We start from the raw sequence: 20,037 nt of genomic DNA, 5'->3' as shown, positions 1-20,037 counted from the left end.
GTATAAGATGACCTTGTAATAAATAAATTGGATGATATTCAGCGTTGTGGGGTACTCATGACACACATGACTGAACCAACCAAATAAGAGGCACAATCAAATTATTGTAATTTATTTATCATTGGGAATTTGCAATGATTGCATATTAAATCATGCTCCATTGCTGAAATTATTGCAGTCTGTCTTTTTCAAAGTATAAAATTATGAATAAGACAACAATTTGATCTAAAAATTCCTGTTAAAAATGGCAAATTACAATTAAGCTATTTCCACCTTTGTTTTAATTGTGACCATTTTAAACTGCCCCCAAAAATGAATAAATGATAGAAGTAGGGGTTCAGATCCCACTCATTGACAGTGAAATGTCTGCGTGCGACTGACTGGCAACCAGTGTCTAGACTGCCTTTTGTCCGAAGCTCCAGGATAAGCAACTCAGCCACGGCCCTGGTGTGGATAAGTGCTATATAAAATGGAAGCCTGGTAATACAAGTCAAATACTGTGAGACCAGTTTCTGCCTCCACTCTTCCTTGGACCAAATAAAACCAGGTCCAAGGTTAACCCAGGATAATCGAAATTATAGTAATGTTTAATTCAATACAGAGTTTTGAGTACATTTGAATAACCCAAATCAGTTCAATTATTTGTCAAAAGTGTTTTTGGCAAAAGCACAAATTGCCAAGTTCCAAACACGCCACAGTGGCACCAAATGAGCATAGTAGGAGTGACCAAGATGAAATCTGGCACGCAGACTTTGGCTGATGCGGGAAAGGTCAACGGCGGTTGCGGCTTTGGAGTGGAGAGGGGCGTATGTGTCAGTGGCTTTGACGCTTCACTGACACATTGCTCAAAGTGCAGCGTCCACATCACGTTAACTATTCCTTTTTCTTTCTCCCCTCTGCTGTGATAAAGACGTTTGTGAGTGAGGCGTGTGACTAAGTGGCCAGTTTTTATGGCGAGCAGAGAAAGCATCCCTGTTATCGAAGGATGCTCAAAAGGCAAAAGGACTCTCCGGTGAGAACTAAAATTCTCAGTCAGGCGAGCCAGATCAAGGGGCGGCGAAGGGACCCGGTTGCGCGGTTTCTACCTCCAGCAGAAGATCCCTCTCGCTCCAGATGCTTCATATGTGAAGCTATTATGTAGCGGCGTGGCATGACGCTCGGGGTGCATGTTAAAGGCACCCATAATAAGCAGTGGAGCACAAGTGGGTGAATAAGGCACCATAATGGGCTCGGACACTTGTCACGTTGCCTCTTACTCACACAGAATAGGGTGAGTTGCCAAATGACCCGCTGCTTTTTCTTATTTATGTAACGCAATTACGCCATGGCTATTTGCATTCACGCAAAGATTCACATTCTGCTCAGAGTGAGGTGAACCTTGACAGAGTGTCAAGTGAAGTGTGACACAGTCAGGTAGACGTGGCACCTCGTGCTCTTTGGTGTGAGTGAAGTCTCAACACCTCTGGAATAGACTTCCCATATTAGGGTGTTTGCACTACATTTCTGTGCACTAATTAGTGACACTGAAAGCAAATGCACATAGATTACCCCGAGGGTGAAACCTTTGCCAACGAGTTTCTTATTGCAGAGGCTGAACAACCATTTTACGTCTCTAAATGTTAGAAAGGAAAATTGTCTTTGAAGGGAAACGCTGCTTTTTGTAACTTCCTGTGTGTATGTGCAGTTTTCATCGGCTTAAACCCCAGCGTAATATCTCAGTTCAGCGGACTCTACTTTACATATTTTATAAATAACCAGGAGAGCAATATTAATTATCCTTGTACAATTTAATGCACCGGCTGCTTTAACCTTTCAGCTTGGTGTTAAACACCGACATAACAAGGCATATCCATAGCAGCAAACATGATTTGTGACAGGAATACCTAATTCTTGTATTTAAATAGCTTTGGATGGCAATCTGCACATATTTAAATGCGACCACCCCCACCTCTCCTCCTTCTTGCCTGTCTCGGGGCCGTTGTTTAATATTCAGGGATGATTTTTTTTTCCGTCCACATACATTTTGGTTTGTGTCACCTTAGATTAAATTATTACCGTTTTGCAGTCTTTCGGCACCGGCCCGGGGCCCTTATTTACTGGAATCAATGGAACAGTAATGAAAATCCATTTTTCATCGTATCAGCCACCACTGTCTTCTATTTAGTTAGCTGTGTCTAAGCAAGCAATTCATTGTGCGTAAATGCCATCCTGAGAAGAGGGCTGAACCATGCAAAGGGTCAATTTATCCGCCAAAAGTGACATGAGACCTGATTATTGTGTCAGTTTAATCAGGAATATTGAGAGACGGAACACAAGTATGGATAAGTCAGACAGCATAAAATAACATCATTGTGCCATGCTAGAAAAAGGTACACTCTTTCCGTGTAAAGGGGATTTGCTGGCACCTAGCTTTCATATGTAGGGTGTGAGGAGGTGGAACCAGAATGTAGAGTTCATTCTCCAGGTCACAGTTTATAACAACAGGATAATATTGCACACTTGCAATTTTGCATATTGAAATATATCCATCTCAGGAGCGCAGGGCGGCTGCCATACATATTTAAATGGCCTTGTTTATTGGCTCAGTTTGCAGCAGTGTGATGAAACAAGGGGAGGAAAGAAAATGCGGGAAAATGGGTGGGGTCATTTGAGTATGTGTCACTTCTGTCAACCTGGCCGACATACGAGAGGAAGAGATAGTTTCATGTAAACTGTTTCGAGTGGAAAATTGTCTATAAAATAATGTTAACCTCTGTAGCGTGCGTATTTTAGTTTATAATATGAATAATGATCTCAGTGAATTAGCATTCCCGTCGGCTCTGCATGGTGCAACGCAGAAAATGCTATTTTATGGATGTTAACCTTGTGGACATTTCGATAAACGACCAACCAGAAGATTAAATTTACTAGCCCTCATCAGTATGCTAGCTTTTGTCACTAGGGCTGTGCTGCCATTCTTAAAGCAAATAGAGCAAAATGAGTTTAATGTGCTACGTGTAAATGGTACTGAATGACTACTGGCATTGTTTATTATAAGAGAGCGTTCCAACACGTGTCTTTTCGTCTCTTAGTATCCGCTACAGAGGATCAAGAGGAGCCCAACATGTCACATGATCCTATAGGTTCTTTAAATGCCAGATTAAATGGCTCCACAACGGCATGGGTCTACGTGTGTATGTGTGTGTGCGTGAAACCCTCTCAGCCTTCTGTCTTACAATAAAATTTAATAACTGAATAAAAATGTAAATAAAGATTTGTTTAAAATGAGTTGTCCATGAAATAATTCTCTAGTTGGCCTCCTCCCCTCCATCTTCGAGCTAATATTGGGTGGGGAGGACTAACATCAAGCCATCCTGATGTGGCATGTGACCTTTTGAGAGACGCTGTGAGAGGGTTGATTAAAGACGTATTAAATTTGTTTAAATAAACCTCCTTGTAATGGCACATCATTTGTAAGAAGCTATTAGTGGAGGACTGGTGACAAAAACGCTGGGGTGTGCCATTATTTGCATCAAAAAAGGGCCACAAGGATCTTTTTTGAATGAGCTGCATAAAGAGAGGCTTGACACTTCCATAATTTCAGGAACTACTCAGCGCTGTCATACCATGCTGATCAAATTTACAGGGATGGTGGTGGATGCAGGGTCATCTAAAAAAACTGTCCTTTTGACAGAGAAATCTTGTGAACTGAATGCAGGCATTGGCGCCTTTGATGCAAGCGATTAGTAGCAACAAAGGACTGCAAACAGTTATTGTTGCATTTGTCTACATCAATAAGAGAAAAACAAGTGAAAGAGCACTTTACAACAAAGAAAACAAAAGTTTAAGCTGCTGCTATGTCTTTTTAAACCTCATTATATCTGTTCCTATTTGCAGAAAAAGATATGCAGTCTCTATTCCCTTACTGCCCAAGGTACATACTAAGGCCAAACAAAGTTTTGTTTTGAACATGTTAGGTGAAGCATCAGTAAAAGAAAAATAAATCAATGAATTCCAGATTTGAAGAAAGTATGTCTACAAACAACTTGGCTCATTTAGAGTTTTTTGTTCTTTTGGACTTCTGTTGGTTTGATCCAGGAGGAGTTTGACTGCGCTCGCCCAGGGGGGGAGTAAAGTGAAGCAAAATCAGCCTCTTTAGACGAATGTCCAAGACCACCATAAAGTGGAAGGATGCTCAGCAGAGCGTGAGGCTGAAGCTTAATGCACTGACAGGCAAACAATTTGGTGAGAATTTGTAAGAGTTAAAAAGAAAAACTTTTCAAGGCAGATAAAATATGAGCCAGGTAACTTTCTCCTCTAAATAACACATTTTTTTATACAGAGGGAAATTTCACTATAAAACGAGAGCACAGAAGAGAAACAGAAATCTGATAATGATGAAATAGAAGACCAGGTTGAATTCCCATCCTATGTATTCTAAATGCAGGTTCTCACTGTAGGACCTCAGTTCTGACATGGAGCCAAATCTTTGAACAAAATGTCACTCTTAGGTCACAAGCACCAAGATATATATTAAGCAGGGAATTAAGAATAACTTATTATTTGACAGTGGTTAACCTTAAAATTGTAAGATGCATGAGAATCATCTATAATGGCACTCATCACCATATATTTGCCATTGACGTTGTTAACTAGAGGCTAAAATCAGTTATGATTGTTACCTCTGCCAGTATTTGAAACCTACGCAAGCAGATATTATACATTGGTCAAACAGTCTCTCTGTATGTTTGTGTTCAAGAGAACAAAGAACAAAGAAATAGACATAGATTATATGTTCTTGATATGAATCGGACAAGTTGATTAATTTTAGGTCATGGGGTCAAAGGTCAGAGGACCAAATTGAATTTGGCTGGATAGACGGAGATCTGCACGCTCAGAGTGCTCCTCCAGTTTTATCATTTGAAACTATTTAAAATGAGCCACAGAAAACATACCAGTGCAACGGATTAATGGGTTATGAATTTTTATTAGCGGTAGGTTTCATTTTATTTTGTCATATAGATGGACAGACGGGCAGACAGACACACAACACGTGTATGTAATTCAAAATTACCTTCCACTGATTATTATTATATCATTACTATTATTCTAATAAATTACACATTTTTATTTGGTTTCATGACAAAAATGTTTGGACACTACTAGTTTTTCTATCACCTTTTTTATTATTTACAGTAATTAAATCTACAATACCCAATGTTAGAGCAAATCATTTAAGACAGAAAATTTCATTGTGTGGCCATTGAAACAGAGAACTCGGAGAATCCAAAAGTAAGGAAAAAGAGTGTTTAAAAAAAACTAAAAAACTTAAAAGACAAGGATGACATGACTGTGAGAAAACTCAATTCCAAACCATTCTACCACACAGGAAAAAGACTCAAGTTGTGTCAAGGTTGGACTACAATGCTAAAAAGAAGTATATATGGACGAACTAACTTCGCACTGACACAGTCTGAGAACAAGGATCAAATAGAGCTCTGAGATTTGAAAAAAGAAGGTAAGATTAATGAAGACAGAAATAAACTGCAGGTGATAAGATGCACACGTGCATGTGTGGCATGCCTCTTCAAACGCATACATGAACACAAACCTGGCCTGGAGCTACACATTTATAAAACTGCACTAATTCATGCACACAAATAATTCCTTGGCAACAGTGGAGGTAGAATATTAAAGCAATGCATTTCCTGTCGATGGTGATGCTACGCTACTAATCTTAAATGTGCAGTTCAGTCGAACATGAAATGAACATTTCCCCCAAACTATGTTTGTCAGCCAGTCTCGGCTGCAAAATGAGCTTACTTAAATGCATCCTCAGTGACCCACACACCTAAGATGCAACACGAGGTGTGTGCACATACGGTATCTTAATATATGCATTCAATACACACTTTGTCCGTGGTAAATGCATGTAATGACCAATTGGTCACACACAGTAGAGAAAACATGAAGATACTTTCCCATTTGCATTTGTTTTACTTTATCTTGGTGTCTCACTGTGCGAACATCGGCCAGTTGCCAAAAGCCTTCCTCTCACATCACAGACACACACAAGAAAGGTGGATTGATTAGAAAGTGATTAATAAACTGTTTCTTCTCATCGAAGAACCAAACTGTCATTAGAAATGTCACTATGGTGCCACCCAGTAAGTGAGGCCAAAGGTAACATTTCCTGCTTTTACAGGATGACAGTTATTGGACTTGCAGGCATATGGACCGTTTATATCACACAGAACAAGAAGGAAGTGATGCGTTTATATTGTGTAAACCTCTCTTAAGCATATAGGACGCTCCAGCTGTTTCAAGTTTACCTGATAGATATAAACCATGTCCAAACATTCTTTGACAGTTAAAACATGCTTTCTGGAAATAGTTGTGAGATGTTTCTCAATGGTTACGATGAGTTTGTCCCATTTAAACAGTTGATAATCAGATATAAAACATTAATTGATATTTAATATTAATATTTGAGTTCATTAAAGTTGTTGTTCAAAAACTAAATGAATCGTCAAAAATACAACTTGCCTAATAATTCTGCACTCCTTGTATTCTTTCCAGTATATGTACTGTTGAGCCATATTACTCCGTGACGTGTAATCTTTCCCATGTTGTGCTGAATCACATTTCCAGTGTTATGGTTGTCAAAAAAAAATCACTTTACCATGTATGATAGCATGACAAAAGAAAATCTATCAGTAAAGGGTAGTTTAAATCTTTAAAACTAGATGTTATGCACAACTTTAGAGTTGTATTTGACCCCACAAAGTTTGATTGAAAACATTTTAGAATGCAGGGGATATTTTCCTATTGTATTTTCCTAGCCTAAAGAAAATTAGGGTAAACTCTGAATAAAATAAGGATGAAATTCAAGTGTAAATACAGAACATCAGTCATCCCGCTTTTAAAAACTACGTATTACCATCTTATAATGGCACGTCTAAATTAGTTGTAATCAGCGCACACACCTGAATAAGGAAAACAAACCAAGCTTTTATACTGTATAATCTGTAATAGGAGTCTAAGTGTTTGTGAGGAGAACAATGCATCTATTGTGCATGTTTGGAGGATGAGAAAGGGAGAGAACAGTAGAGGGTAGCTCCACCTACAGGCAGAGGAATCTGCCCTTGTCTTTCTCTTTTATATACATTGACCCCCCCTCTCCCCACACACAAACACATTTAGCATAGCAGATTCACACCAGCCACTATTTCAACAGTATTTCTTTGCCCTTTTGGTTGCTGGTAACACAATTATAATGTATTTTAAACAACCATGGGAAAACAAATTGATTGTATGTGTCGAATGTTGAAGGGATGTGCATATATCAGCTAAAACATAAGCAAAATAACATAGTGACGGAGCTTACGAGGTATGAAATGATTTTTAATAGTCAGTTTCCATTCATTTTTTGCTAAGTAAAAATAAGACTTTCCGTTCCAAATGCAGAAAACAATTGGGTTGTGTTTATCAGTGCAATAAAATTACAGCATCATTTCACATTACTGCGGCTCGTCTATTTTAATATAAACAAAAAATGTGCTGGAAAATTCATGTTGTGATTAGGGTTTAAAGTTCTCATTTTTTTGTTATATATTTATTGATTTATAGCCCAAAGCTGTATGGTAAAATTAAATGAATTCCCAATTATTTAAAAATGTGACTAATTAGCTGCACCTGACGAACCCTTCATTACCCAGTGAGTACAACCGCATAGCCAACAGTCAAATTTGAAGAGCAGAGAACCCAAATTTAACACCACATTTAAAATGTTTCAGGCAGGAGGCCAGTTGGTGCACTAAGTCAGAAGTCAGTACAAGAGTCTGGTAGCAGACATTTAGATACGTTAGGAAACATACTGATTGAGTCCATCATTATCTACTGACTTGTTTGCAGTGCTCCGTTTGATTTGTTAGCTCAAGCAAGCAACAGAGAAGGCAGCATGTGTATCACCTTTAACTTCAAAAATCCTCAAAAGATCAGACTTTCATAGCCAGTATCTACTGTCTGTGCTACATCGCTCTCGCAAGTAAGTCAGCTGTGATGTCGTCAGCTGATCCTCCCTGGCAGAAAGTGAAGCCAACATTGCAGGACAGAGCAGTAATTAGAGGCCGGGCCTCTGCCTGACAGAAAATCAATGTTATTTTTCCGTGTTATCAATTAAAGATGTGTAATTACAAGCATGGAGAATTGCCAGAATCACATGCACCTCCGGCTTACTTTGACCCTGGCACCTGCACTGACGAATGGAGGTGTGGCCAGCTGTACTACAGCATCCTCCGCCCCGCAGCCTGCCATCAGCACCTGCAAAAATGGATTTGAAACAAGGGCAGCTCCATCTCCAGCTCACCCAAATGAGCAGATGGAGGCTTCTGCAACGATAATTGCCACATTACCTGCGACTGCTATGACAATCAGGAACAATACAGACGCTGCTAACCAAACCCAATGAAACATGACGCCCCGCTAATGCGTCTCAATTCTTTGTCCCTACCTAACACAGTCAGGCATTATTCACTTTTCATCAAGTGCTCTGTGAAACTGCAAACTCACTGTCCTTGTACTCTTGTTTCTTTTTATTTTTAAGTGCCTGTGCTCAGTGATGTCTCTCTGGGACTTTGACTCTGCATGCCTCCGTCTTTGTTTAACCAAAGAAGTTTGACTCGGGCTGATGTGCCTGTTATTGGCCAAATACATCTCAAGAACGAAAAGAATTTCTTCCCACAACTTGGATGGTTGCCAGAACTACGACTTTGCTAAGAAAAATGAATACAATTTGGAGCTTTCTATTGTCTGTTGTATTGTCGTCATTTTAGAAGATATACGTTTACAGATGCATCTGCTGACGCAGAATGAAACTTGATCTAATTGGCTAAGCAAACCCCCCTCCGGGTAGAGTAGATAATGTTAGCTCGTTAATTAAAAAACACATTTATCATAACCATGTGTTTCTACAAGCATGTACAGATAAATGATAATTTTAAAAAATGTTTCAAATAACATCGACATTAGTTTATTTTACACTTCTCTAGCTGTTTTTTGTATATTTTACTTTTCATGTATTTTTAATGTGTTTGTTTTATCTGTCAAAGGCAAAAGTGGGACGCTAAATTGACACCATCCTGAGACCTGATTATTACCACTGAGTTTACAATTACTAAAGTCCCCCTGAAGGGTTTCTTCAATATCTCTACAAATATTTTAAGGTCTTGAATGAGGAATATGTTTACTTAATATTGTGTTGGCGCTTACGCTTCCTTAGCTGTGGGGTCTCCACTGCGCTCCTCTCTTAACGCGCTTATAACTGGGAGGAAACCTATAACTTCCCAGACAAATTCTCTCAGGAATTCCTGAACGGTATGGAGAAAATTGTAATGGTGGGAGGCCTGGACACATGCAGGGGGTCAACGTGGTTGTTAAAGTGCATCTTTGCTCACAACATAAAGCTACAAATTTAGAGACAAATGAGCAAACGTGAACGCACGCTAGGCCTTTGAAGACGAAGCTTGTGTTGTCTTACAAGAGGATTTGTCTCCCTGTCTCATCAGCTCGTGTTTCCCAGGTGGAGAAGAGGCTTTATGTCTTTTATCACACGCCATAAACCTCTGCAAACAAAATGTGATTTGTTCTTTATTCTCCAAAGCGCCTGGAGTGTTTTTCTTTCTCTCTCCTGATACTTTGATTATCCTCTAGTCTGTAAGACATCAGAATGGATTGGCTCGTTGCTCACCAAAGAAAAATAAGGTGAAATGTTCTCAGATCTAAGTTGAATGGATGAATGGCTTTTTATAAAAGTCCACAACATGTTTATTTTCAAAGCATCCGCCACAGTAGGTTGTGTTTGACACTGATCGAGCATAATCATCAGAGATCTCACACACAGAAACGGGCAAACACACGCTCACACAGAACGCACCACCCCAACCCCCTCCAGTGCAAGTGGAGCTAACCACTCCAGGGAGCTGGAGACTCAATTAATGACATGCAGTACATGGAGCACTTGAAAGATGTCAGGAAGAAAGAAAAACACAAGTGCACAAATGCACATTAAAGGGCCGGCCAAAAACACAAACTACTATAAGTACATTATATGCTTTTGCCTCCACCTCTGGGAACACTGTAAAGTTTTTTAGATTCTTCACCAATGTGGACGCAACACAAAATGCCCTTTGCAAACTACAGACAAAAGATTTAGCTAGTTAGCCGAAAACTGGATGATGGCCATATGTATTTTTTCCCTTTTATGCACATAATCATTGCATCATTTCAGTTCACACCAAATTTTATCTATCACAAGTAATATGAACACCTACTATGAATGTGTGACATTACAAACAATGCTTTTATCTCATCTCATCTGATTTTCTGAACCGCTTTATCCTCATTAGGCTCGCAGGGGGGTGCTGGAGCAAATCCTAGCTGTCTACGGGCCAGAGGTGGGGGACACCCTGAATCGGTGGCCAGCCAATCACAGGGCACGAGGAGGCGTACAACCAAGCACATTCACACCCATACCTAGGGACAATTTAGAGTGTCCAATTAGACTACCATGCACATTTTTGGAATATGGGAGGAAACCCGAGTACCCGGAGGAAACCCACGCAGGCCCGGGGAGAACATGCAAACTCCACACAGGTGGACGTGACCTGGATTAGAACCCAAGACCCCAGACCAGTGAAGCCGACGCCGTATGCTTTTATACAGTTGATATAATTCAACAAATCACTCTTTTTTTTAAAAATCAAAGAAAGCAGGAATGCATTAGTTTGGGATTTTTATGGTTTAGATTTATTTGCCCTCTTATTCAGTTTGTAATTCATTTTAGGGTGATTTGATGGTTTGTAGTATTTTTTTTTTACTTTTCTTGAAATTGTTCAGTTAAGTATTAGTTTTAGATTTATTAAGTTCATTCTTATATTGTATGTGCAGGATTCATAAATTGTATTTAGTTATTTTGAATTTTGGATTGTGATGTAATTTCTTTTGATTTTTCTGATTCAATTGAACGAAAGAAAATGTTTTCAATTCTCGCTTTCATCATTTTGATTTATATTTTTTCCTCGACACAGTGTTAAAATGTGATCCCTCACTCATTCACACTTCACCCGCTTTAGCTGTTCCTCCATGGATGGTGGTTACTTGCACATCCAGAGCTCAAAGGTCACCACTTTCTTCCTGGCAAAAGGGGAGAAGAGTAAAACATGGATCAGGGGGGCTAAAATCTCATTTAAGAGGTTGACCCTCGTGCGTATGTGTGGAGGGGGCTTGAAACGGTGGCAACACCGCAGATGATGTATAGTGTTTCTCCCGACAGAAACCAAGACTTGTTCTTGTACACACACCCGGGTCACCAAGCACGGGCACACTGAGTGCCCAAGCAGTGAACACATCTAAGATAAGCTGAAACTGACATGAAATAATAACAAAGAGAGGTCAGATCATTCCCACATATTGCGCAGGTCAGTAAGGAAGCTCTCAGCTTGGTTTCTATTAGAAAGCACCGATTGCTATCTTTTCCTTCTCCCCTCCAAGTGGCTGCGCGCAAAGCACCAATGCTGCACTGCTCAGTGACTGCGAGGAGAAGCTGTGCTGTCAGGAACAGAAGGGACCAAAACAGGCACAATGAAGCCGTGGCTGATTTAAAAGCTCAGAACATCTGCAACAGTCCTTAGGCAATTGTTAAGCAAATGAAGTTGCTGTTAGTTTTAGAACTCATGTGCTAAACTTTCACCTCCAACAGCTGGAACTTTGAATGCATCCATTATTAATTAAAGTAGAAGTCTTCACAGAAAAGTAACAAGTCTACTTGAGAGAGCAGTTCGTCTCCTGGTGAGGATCGAAAATATCGAAGACTGTAACAGAATCCGAGTTCATTTGGCTGCCAGGTTCTGGTGCTTTGTGGTACGTCTGTAATCAAATAAATGCCTCGACTGCGCTCTGGGACGATATTGAGATCAAACGTCAGGGGCCCCTTTGGAAACCTGGCGTAATTACAATGGGAGGAGGGCTGTGGTTCAAATATTTATCATACTGTGATCCTTCCACAAGATCCGTTTCACACAAGACCAAAGCTCTGACGGGCCTGACGAGCTCCCTCACCTCCACGCATGAGACAGGAGCGCCAGAAGCTTGAATGCAACCATGTGGGGCTGATTACGTGGGGCGGAGTGTTTATGAGTGACCCAGATGTGAGCTGTTTAACACGGCGTGGGCCACACGGCACATTTTTACAACTCGAAGTGAAGACCGACCCACACGTTGCCTATCAGGCTGCTGAGACGTTATTGTTAAACAAAAAATGAAATCTAGTCATCACTAAAAAAGCGGTTTCTGAGGCTTTTGAGAGCAAGTAACAGTGAAAAAAAAGAATAAATTAAGATACGTATTTATTTATTTTTTTAACGGGTTCAATAGTGACCAGAAGGTAAATGATCACATGGTCAGCTTAGCAACATACATATTACCTTATTGTTTAACAAAAAGAATATGCGTTTAGCAAGGTGGTTGGAGCACTGTGAGTATCTGCGAGCCTGAGGCCAATCACACATCTCAGAATATGCTGCTGTCAATTTAATAGTGTTGCCCTATGAAAGGGTGAGAGATCAGGTGACAGCGGTATAAATAGGCCATCCGCCATCACCTCGTGGCAGGCAACTCCTTGACAGCATCAGAGTGACTGACGAGGGCCTCCGATGTCACTCACAATCAGGACATTGTCGGCTGAAGGACCTCGGAGGACGATGCTGAGGTTCACGTCTGCATGCTCTGAGGCGAAAGGGGTGGGGTTCGTGAGTAAACGCACCTGAACATAATGTAACTGCCAGCTTTCTGAATATGTCAGACCACGGGGAAATCTATTTGGTGTTTTAGAAACGCTCTGCAGATATATTTAAGTCAACTGGAGAACAACATATCGCTGCATCACATATACATACAGGAAATGTACACATAATATATGCACACAATGCAGTAAATGTACACATGGTATACACACACTATACAGGAAATAAACTAATAAAACACTGCAAACGGAGTGCAAATTTAAAACCAAAGAGTCACACACCGCCCATGCCCTATTCTATTCAAAGCAATTATGGCTATCTAATCAACTGACTGCGAAATTACAATGGCTGTGTGAATGAAACTTCAAAAACAGAAATGTCCCACTTTGGTGAGTTATGTATGAAGGACAAGTAAATAAATGTTGGCTCGAATGCACCAATTTACCAGGAAAGCAGCATGAAAGCAGCTTTTGTTTTCACACACAACACACAATGCATCAAAATGTGGTTATCACCAATCCATTCATTGCGTACCGCTCATCCCTTTCATGACCTATCCGAGTTGATTCTGGGGAAAAAGGCAGTGTGCAGTGTGAATTGGTTGCTGTCAATCACAGGGCATACAGAACAGTACCACAACTGATAATCATTCACACTTGGGTACATTCTGGAGAGTCTGTAATCAACTTAAAATGGAAGATTTCAAATGTTCCCAGAAATGATCCACCATGTCATAAGAAAAAAATGGATTATGAATGTATTCATTGGTAGAAAAGGGGACTTCAAATGATATGGAGTTGTAAAAGCCTTAGCTTGCCTAACTAGAATTTGGTGAGTATGTGATTGTGACTCACTTGTAACAACCATGACGAGGCAAGCAGGTGCATCTGATAAACTGGTAATTAGTGTGCTAATCTGCCGCTAAACTGCTAATTTAGGACATCACCAGCAATTTCTGCAGCCTTTCTGTTAAGCGTTGTGACAATCGCAGTGTGCTTCCTGAGTTGAGTTCAGTCATGTTCCTGTCTCATTTTACTTCATCTTAGTTTATAAATTGTTAGTGCTTACTCCATTATGCCATTCTCCTGAAATCCCTAGCATATTCAATGCACCATTTATAATTACTGCACCAACTGGCGGCTGACAAGCCTCATCTGCCTCCACAGGAGGAGGTTGTCTCTTTGCCGAGGTACCTCCGCTGTGCCGACGCCCTCCCCTTGTCACTACAAATTCCTGTCTTTACCTACGCAGCCGGTGGCGCAATCAAATATGGATACATGAGGTGCTTAAGGAGAGCGCTGTCAAGACAAACAGCAAGTGGGATCTCTCATGCCTAAATGAACTTGCCGGGAGAAACATTGCTGCGCGATAGGTAGGCCAGGTTACGTTGTCAGATATGTGATGCCAGGGGAGAACATTAGCCTTCTACTAATGTCAATTTGATGAGTGGACATCGTGGCAAACATTTGTATAGATGTGTTAAACTACTTCGCCGATCGATACTGGTGTACGTGATTTAGGCTTTTGTACCTTGTTCAAGTCTGTAAACCAGAAATCATGGTTTCATTTCATTCCTCATTTTAAATGAAGTTATCTCTCGGCTCTATTCATATAGAGGTTAAGGACTACAGTTTTTACAATGTAGAATTTAAAGACCCAATTGGGCCCAACATTGACCAATTAACAATGGACAAACAAACACAAGACAATTTAACTTCATGGTGATGGCAGTTATAAGAAAATGTTATTTTAAAATGGCTATTTTTGTCTTAAATTTCCCCCAAAATGGACAGTGTATCTTATACTACAGTGGACCCTATGTGTGCATCGCATTCCAAAATCTCTTAATGTCATGTGACTTTGATGAGCACTGCGCTCAAGTGACTGGGAACATTTTCTGACCAACATGCGGACACCATTGGTTTGGATAAAGACTCAAAAAATGTCATCTACAAAGAGAGCGTTTAATTTGCTATCAGTTTTGTTGAAGCAACGCGGACATCGTCAACTGTGAGAGAATTCAAAACCAGCGAATACGAAGTTCACAAAAGAAAGAGGCAGGAAAATGAGATTCACCAAGTGAAGACGACGAAGCGGTTTCCTTGGAAACAAGATGAGGTGACCCGAGTTGTGCTAGGATGTTTTCTTTTACTGTTACACGGCATCAAAACTGACTGACACTGATGAGAGAGAACCTGGCGTGTGCAAATTTGCCTCATTGGTGGGACATTTTAACTAGTTGGAGTGATCTGGTCTGTATCCTGATACTGGATGAGCTCGGCCCCTTCCGTAGTTCACCATGATGTATATATTTTCTATAGTATTTGACAGTCTTGTGTATTTATACTGTCCTTGTCAACTGAGGTTTGTTGACAGATGGCTCCAGCAGGCAGGTAGCTGGTTGCAGTGGAGTGATATCTTTATCAAGGGCCCTGTTGTTTTCATTTACCCCGCATCACCGAATCCAGGATGTCTTCTTGTCCGAATGTCTTAACATCCTTTCCTTCTGTCTCGCAAAAGTGAGCACATGGTTCATGCATAAATCAGCAGCACGGTGATCGCAGGTTGTCCCTGGTGCACCGCCTCCGGTGATCTGACTACTGGAGTCGTGCCATTACGCTGCCGCGACGAACCAGTCACTGCTAAACAAATATGAAACTGCGCCACTTTGTGTCACAAATTTTTATATTCAACTGGGCTCACGTGGAAGCGAGTGAACCTTTGTTACCCATCTGTGCGCTAAAAAGGTGGAGGAGCCTCATGGGACAGGGAGGATGTAAGTCATTTCAGCCATACACATCACACTGCTACCCAAGATGCATTATCTCTGTGCTTGGTTCAAATATCCACGGTCTCAATGAGTTTCAGAAAAGCAACCATGAGATGCAGCCTCAATTCATCAAGTATGACTTGAATCATTGCTTGTTAACTTGATACTCTCAATTGCAATCAAATTTGATCATATTTAGTTAGCCCATCAAACAATAAAGCTGTTCACTTTCAGTGGGCCTTTTTGTGCATCACATGTGTAAACTGAAAGTGGGTCAACTTTGAACTGGAGTCGGTGATGGCTGTAAGGCAAACACACACTAATATAAAGAAGAATATATGAATATGTTTGCAGGGTAACAGTTCCTTTAGACCCGTTGTTGGTCCACCCTACATCAGCCTGACACAACTTCCAGATACATAAACAAAAGGATTTCAGATCATAAATAATGTAACGGCAGCACCAGGCTGCTCTGGCAAACACATTTGCATATTTGCAAAAAAAGGCACAAAGTGATCAGATGGAAACAAAGTATGTGTTGCATTCAGAAGGTGAAGGAGATCTGGTTTATTATTTGTCCACACTTACTGGTCTTTGAGTTTGGATTTGTCAGCTTGAAATGATTCTGCATCTTATTTGCTTTATTTTCTTATATTTTTACATGATAGAGCCAGATCACAGAGCAAGCCTAACTGTAGCCCACTTATACTGTTTCTGTACACAAATAGAGATAATCAGACTTCATTTGAGCCCTGCAGCTTTTCAGATCAACGCCACAGTTATCCTGAGTGATTGTGTGTGTCCTTTTTCCTTTGTAATCAGCTTAGAAAATCATCTTAACAACAATCGTACATTTTTAACACTTATATTCAACACTGATGTTGGGCAGAAGAAACATTACTGTGGAATAAGTGGTTGAGCTGAGAAATATATCAATTCAACCAATTAATAAGCGAGAGAAAGCTTACACTTTCTAGATGCTGATAGAGAAGCAACTGGTTGTGTCAAGTTAGTATAATGCGTCCTCAGCAGGTTAGAAATAATAAGAAGGCTTTGCAAACCATGATACTGCTTCTTCTTTGTGATGTCACATTTTCTTATATTATTGGTATGAGGTACAAATAATATAGAGTTATTTTGTCCATTGAAATGGAGCTGTCACTATCACAAAGGAGATCTGGTATAGTATGTCCTAAGAACATGCATGTTCACATTCTTCTTGTCATGTAGTATTGCTTGCATTTCATAAGGGAAGGAACATACGTGTGGATATGACGTGTGCCAGCCCGTCGCTGCAAATCCGACTTACCACCAGCAGCCATGAGGGAATAGTACACACATGCATACAAACTCTTCTTTCATCTTGTTAATGGATATTCCTTTGCAAATGCTAGTGAGGCTACCTGACTGTAATCCTTTAAAGTTTAATTCACTCTACATTTAGCCATGGTCATAAATACCATATTAGGGAGCGTGCAGCAGCGTGTTTTATGTGTTCCCTATGGCCGTGCTTTTCTTTTAATGAAGTCATTTGCAACTTATGAGCAAAAAAGGCAGATAAAGTCACATATTGGATGGACTAGATCAGTCAGAGTTATTTGCAATGTGTTTGTGCATTTTCTAACAACGAGCATACTGCCAATCAGTGGGGTGAAAGATGCAATTTTTTTGCCATTTTTGCTTCGTGCCATTAGCTAGTAGTTTACTTCTAATTATTGACTTAGTTAAGTCGCTCACCTTAAGTCAGGCTTTAATTTATTGATTGATCATTTTGCCTTTAAAAATACTCTATATTATATTCTCAACCACGTCTATAGTTATCTTAAAAGATATATTCACATAATTCCAATTAAATCTTACTTTTCCTTACCACTATATTTTATACTTCTAGTATTATTTTAGTATGAAATCTTTGCCAAGGGCCACCTGATGGTGTAGTGGTGGCTCGATGGTGGCAAAGGCTCGATTCCCGCTGATAGCGGTATGATTGTGAGTGTGAATGGTCGTTTGTCTGTGTGTGCCCTGCATCAGGGATTATTATAGCTACTACAGCCATGATAAACACTTCTTATCAAGGGCATTTGGGACTGTGAATAACTCTAGATGTTCCTACCAAAGACATTGGACAACTTATGATATTCCTAAATCTTGCGTCATACGGTTCGTGTGTTCATCGCTGTACACTATGTAAACTTTTCTCTCGTTTAATCTGTGACAAAAGAGAGCATAATAGTAGCATATACTATAGCACATCTTAAGAGGAAGTGCTTAGCCTTTATGTTAAAGTCAGGCATAGCAGATGCAAATTTATGGAGCAATTGTCACCTCTCTTTAAATGTACAGAAGTCCTCCAGAACACATGGTGCCATACCCCATCCGCTTTTTATTCACAGTGAGTCTCTCATCAAAGTTATCATGAAGAGCTTTGAACTGCACTGTGACGCCACCTCTTTTGTTTCCTCTAATATCCCTGGAAAATCTGGTTAAAATTTGAAGATAGAAGAGCGAGCCATTTTCTCTTGAACAGATTCCACACTGTTTTCACAGCTGTCTCACTCTTGGGATGCCACTGAAGGCAGGAGTGGGCGGAGTTAGACAAGCTGCCGCAATGTGTAAAGATGAGAAGGGATAAAGCAATAGATTGAGCGCTAAACACAAAAGCATGCTGGAAAAGAAAAGTGCTTGAAAAGTGAGATGCTATGCCGCGCTCTGGACGCAGTAAAACCGCTGAGCGCTCAAATCATTGTTAGTGTCTCACTCAATGTTTAATGCAGAATGTTGCATCACGCGGGAGGATGCCAGCTGCTCCCAGGTAATGTCCCTCTCATGCTGTTATGCCTCTGGTCAGCAGCCAAACATAGCAGCTGTCCGTCCAACAGCAACCAATAAACCCTTCCACCCCGTCCAAACTGTGCTTCTGTTCATAAATAACAATATGCGAGCTAACATGGTGGCCAATGTCAGACATGGTCAGATAAACACAACAGAGGTCACCATTGCCAACTCATCTTCACTTCAATGTAATCTACACTGTTGGTCTACATTACCAGCCGTGTGGGAGGAAGCAGACACACCTTTTGCTGCCCCGAATCACCGGCGGACGCAGACCTAACGTGATGTGACATCTCAAACAGCCATCACAGGTTTCTGACTATAAATGATTCAGAGCATCAACTTTAGAGACGTAGAGTTAATGCCATGTCGGGGGCAGAGATCTACAACTATGACTCCCCCTCAAGGGGATCGACAAATGGGCCCCCCTGTCACTCTTGCAAACCAGTCACCATTAGGAAGGAGGTAAAAGAACAACGTAATGACTCCGTGTCCAAACGCAAAGTGCTACACGGTAGCTTTTACGTGCACAGCAAACTTATGATACTTTGCACTGCCACAAAGCATTCGGTGCACTAACAGCATCTCCGTGTCCCTCAGAGAGCCCTAATGTGATTTTAATGACCCGATGCTAGCGAGTGGAGTGCACAAGGTGAAGGTGACAACACTGTTGTCCAATTCCATGATTTTTGTCCCCCTTTCAACTCTTGCCTCTCCCTCGGAAACCTGAAGTGAGGTTGTGTCAAGCATCCATGCCTGCCCAACACCAATATTTTAGACAGTTTACAGCACAGAGTTAGCCACTGGTAAATTAAGTGGAAAGAAATTATTCATATGTTCTTCAGATAATCTGAAGTGGTCAGTAAGCCAATCAAATCTCCTAAAAATGACACTCACATGCAGCTCATTTATGTAGCTAATGTGTTTTAATGATTACGGAGAGGATTGTCTTCTAGTGGACATTCTCTACTGTGGCTATTTGACCACTCATTACCATTCAATGGCGACCTCAGACAAATGTCCAACAGGGATAGCAACAGAAGCACAAAGTGCACGCTTGGTCACACAATGCTGCAATCACTATAATGTTCTCCCTGTGGCACAAACACATTAACAGCCCACAAATACTCTTTTCATACTTCAGCGTATTCAGTATTGGTAATGGGGCTCAAATCAGATCAATACTTGAAGCAATTACAGCTTCCTCCAATTAAAGCCAATTACCAGGTCAAGAGCCTTAATTTATCTCCCTCAGTTGTTTCTCATGACGTATTTGGATGTTTGGGAACGCTCGACTTGACTCTGGCAATTCTCGGTCATGTCCCGCCTCACCCAGACTGCCAACCTGTAAAGGAAACATGCAAGTGTGATTGTAGAAATGACACTGTGATCTAAGCTTTTAATTAAGAAACAGAGCCAGAGTGTTTTGCAAGACGAATCACTCAACCAGTAATGCCCGCGTTGTCTCAATTACAATTTCCATGATGTAGAATAACAACATTATGCCAGAGCAAGACATGCATTCATATACTAGTAATTAAATAAAAGCCAAATCAGGATCAGAGCTGCTGCATTCATTCAGACGGATGGCGACAGCGCTGACCTCTTGGCTGACACTCAAAGAGACAGATCCCAAAGGTCGCTGTCACAGAAAAC

At 40.6% G+C, this 20,037-nt stretch overlaps 1 long non-coding RNA gene across 3 annotated transcripts in view; it reads right to left on the bottom strand.

Moving 5' to 3' along the window:
* The window catches only part of LOC144085515 (uncharacterized), a 151,749-nt gene that overhangs the window by 54,722 nt on the left and 76,990 nt on the right, over positions 1 to 20,037 (bottom strand). The window contains exon 6 of one of the 3 annotated variants that reach the window (XR_013304169.1): positions 12,626 to 12,762. The exons of 1 other annotated variant lie outside the window; for it this stretch is intronic. This is a non-coding gene — a long non-coding RNA (uncharacterized LOC144085515). Of the gene's footprint in view, positions 1 to 12,625; positions 12,763 to 19,505; positions 19,727 to 20,037 lie in introns of those variants that run through there. One more of the 3 variants, XR_013304168.1, reaches the window with a different exon arrangement.

Source organism: Stigmatopora argus, chromosome 1, assembly GCF_051989625.1.
Source record: "Stigmatopora argus isolate UIUO_Sarg chromosome 1, RoL_Sarg_1.0, whole genome shotgun sequence".
NCBI classification, from domain to species: domain Eukaryota; kingdom Metazoa; phylum Chordata; class Actinopteri; order Syngnathiformes; family Syngnathidae; genus Stigmatopora; species Stigmatopora argus.
Note: the sequence above shows the minus strand (reverse complement) of the source record. Positions and strands in the feature narration are given on the sequence as shown.